Here is a 3632-nt window from a genome sequence, read left to right as displayed (position 1 = left end):
GAATTTCTAGGTTCTAAACTTTGAATTACTTTTTTGTCCTTCATTATTAAGAATTACCTTCATATCTTTAGTCTTTTCTCAATTTTCAATACTCTGGTTTTGTTTTCTTATACATTATCTGCTCTCCTTTTTCCCTTTCGACAATTTCGGCAGATAGTGGTGGAAATTTTGCGGCGCATATCGTGGCAGTTAGGGGTGGGGCTGCAATCAGCCTTGCATTTAACGGGGATTTTCCTAGAATCACCGCTATATGTACCGTCGGGTGAGTTATCGTTTTGCATTTTGCGGCAGTTTTCTTCCAACCGCCTCCAAATGCGTATAACCACATATTTCAATGTTTTCTTTAGTAATAATCATCTGGGTATAATCTAGTTAAGTTAACACTACTATTTTAAACTACATATGTTTAAATCATTGTTATTTAAACTCGTAACACTTTTTCTAGATTCGTTTTACGTAAAAAAGTTCACAAGTTAAATAAGCTATATATGTTAACTCATGTGAACAAATTTATCAATAAGATTTTCTTGTTTACTTTATTGTCATTTAAATTTGCATTCAAACATAAATGTAAAAGAAAAAAATAGTCATACTCTAAATTTATAAAGTTAAAATAAAGTTCTAATGAGCATAAATTAAAGTTACTTCTCTTTGAAGTTATGCCTTTCTAAACCTAAATCAAGAAACTCTAAAAGTAGATAAACATGTAAAACTGCAACCCAAATCATTAAATTAAGGGAATCAACATAATTCTTATAATAAAAGATCAAAATTTCTCTTCAACATCGTATTGACCTGGCGAAAAATACTCTATCAAGAATCTATGGGCTTCACGTTTTATAGGATCTGATATTTTATCTCCATACCATGGCTTTTTGTTCAGATTAAAGCACCTTTTCTTATCATGTATATCATCTTCTCTTTGTTGGTCTTCTAAAGTGTCATTATCTTCTTCTGAAACCTTATTGAGATCAAACTGTATGGATTTGTCAATTCCAATAGATGATATATCATCTAAATTATCTTCTGAATCAGACTCTTCTCCATCTAGATTGTTAGGAATTATTTCTCCAGAATATTCAGGTAATACTGAAAATATTAACATGTATATAACAAAATGAGATTACCCAGAAGAAACTGAGAACTACCAAGTCATTAAATACTGACTTAGAAGAAAAACTAGACGACAATATGCTAAGACAATTTTAAAACTAAACGCAAATTTTCAACAATTATGATCTCCCTTGTTGGTAGTTTGGAAAAATTTCTTAGACAGAAGCTCTATAGTGAATGTTGTGCTTGCAGAGGATGACGAAAAGTCCTCAATTTTCATTTGTCCTGTTCCACCGTCATGTTATGTTCACTAATGTTTAAAAAATGTAATATTATTGGAATTGATATTGAATATTAGATATCAAGATTATCAAAACTGCAACACTAAGAAAAACAACAACTGAAACAACATTAAAGATTTAACGTAAACTAATTTTTGACGAAAAAATCGTTGAAAGAAATGGAAAATCTGCTTTTACTCATGAAAATTCACAATACAATAAATACTTAGCCGCAAATAAAAAATACACAAGTTTTTTGTAACCAAAGAAAACAACGTACAATGTTGAGTTTATTTATCTTAGTTCATGACACAAAGATCCTTTTTAAATTACGTTAAAATTCTCCATATAAGCATTATGTGACATCATCAAAATTCTCTAAAGCATTTTCTGTGGGGTCTTCTATATCATCCTCCCTTGTTAACAGTAAATCTCCAATGTCACCTTCCGCTGACATGTTCAACATTGGCTGGTAGAAAAACCAACTTCACCTTCTTCATTCTCTTCTCCCATGTCATACAAATCTAGTGGTTTCACATGAACCACAACACTCCATTCCTTAGCTACTTCATCATCCATATAGTATACAAGTTGAGCTTCTGATGCCAATATGTATGGTTCATCTTCTTCTCGATCACCAGTGTGTATCGGCCGAGAGAAATTAACGCTGGTAAGCCTCAAATGGTCTTGCTTGATGCCTCTACTGGTAGTGGTATCAGTCCAAACACATTTGAACAATACCACTGTGAAATGACAGCTATAATTCAATTCAATTATGTCCACAATTTTTTTGTAATACAGAACACTGCCAACAACCACTTTATTATCACGTATGCTTGCATAACCTTTTGTATTAAATGATACATATACTCCACTATTTTGGATTTTCAGCACGTCTTCCTTTGTGATAGTTCTAAATTTGTACCCGTTAACGTTGTACACACCAAAACGTCTTGCTTGAATCATGGAACCACATGCAAGCAACTTCATTTCTTTTGAATGAAGCGTACTAACATTGGAACCTAGAACCACATAATATTTATGCTTTATATTAAAATTGAATTTCATAAAGTACTAATTCTTGGCTAAAAACACATTGGTCAGGATCAACCTCATGCTTGAACCACCGAGGAAATTCTGCATGCACAACACTATCTATCTTAGATTGCGACCTTGTCTGAGTCCGTAAGCTTTGCTTTGTCTTTTTCCTAAATGTACTTTATGAGAGAAAAAAATTAGTCTAACTAGTCACTGGGAGAAAAGAGTTATATTGGGGTTTTAAAAATACACGTGTATACTTACTCAACAAACGAAATCACGGCATCGCAGTTGACTAGCACATGACGATGTGCTTGATGTTTTTCCATTAGAGTGAGTTCAAAATGCAAAACAGTCCCTAATGCCTTTCCAATAGCTGGAAATATAGTTTCCCCTGAATTATGTGTAACATCAACGGGTTGATCATCAATTCGCTCTGGTCGGTTGATTCTAGTCTCAATATTATCCAAATATCTAGAATAGAAAATCAAGATTTCCTCAGATAAATAGCCTTCTACAATTGAGCCTTTTGGTTGTGCCCTATTACAAACATATTGCTTTAAACGTCCTAAATACCTATTATATAAATACAACATAACACTCAGTATATACATAATTAATTAAACTAATTGTATTAAAGGGATTTATCAGCAAGTTAACCTTTCTATTGGATACATCCACCGATAATGTACTGGTCCACCAAGAGTTACCTCATCAACGAAATGTATCGTGAGGTGAACCATGACGGTGAAGAAGGATGGAGGGAAAATTATTTCCGTATGGCACAGGATTTGCACAACATGATTCTAAAGGTCAGCAAGCTGCATAGGGTTTATGGCTTTTCCACAAAGTTCTCAGAAAAATGATGACAAATTTGCAATCACATTGGATACCGGATTCGGAAGTGCATTCTTCACCAAAATCGGAAGTAAATGTTTCATCAGAATATGACAGTCATGACTTTTCAACCCAGACAACTTATGCTGTCGCAAATCAACACAACGAGCAACATTGCTATAGTAACAAATCTTGAAAGACCACATTTTGCAGAGTCTTCAGATATACATTCCTTTGTGAATTTGACATCGCAAATATTGCAGAAGGATATTTACCACCTTCGTCCGGCCACAATTCAGGCCTTATGCCCATGCATTGTAAATCTTTACGAGCTTTAAGATTGTCTTTTAATTTGTCGCTATCGTTTAAGATAGTGAATACCACTTTGTCACAAGCATTTTTCTCTACATGCATCACATCAAG

Source organism: Arachis stenosperma, chromosome 1 (genome assembly GCF_014773155.1).
Source record: "Arachis stenosperma cultivar V10309 chromosome 1, arast.V10309.gnm1.PFL2, whole genome shotgun sequence".
NCBI lineage: Eukaryota > Viridiplantae > Streptophyta > Magnoliopsida > Fabales > Fabaceae > Arachis > Arachis stenosperma.
This window is presented reverse-complemented; position numbering follows the sequence as displayed.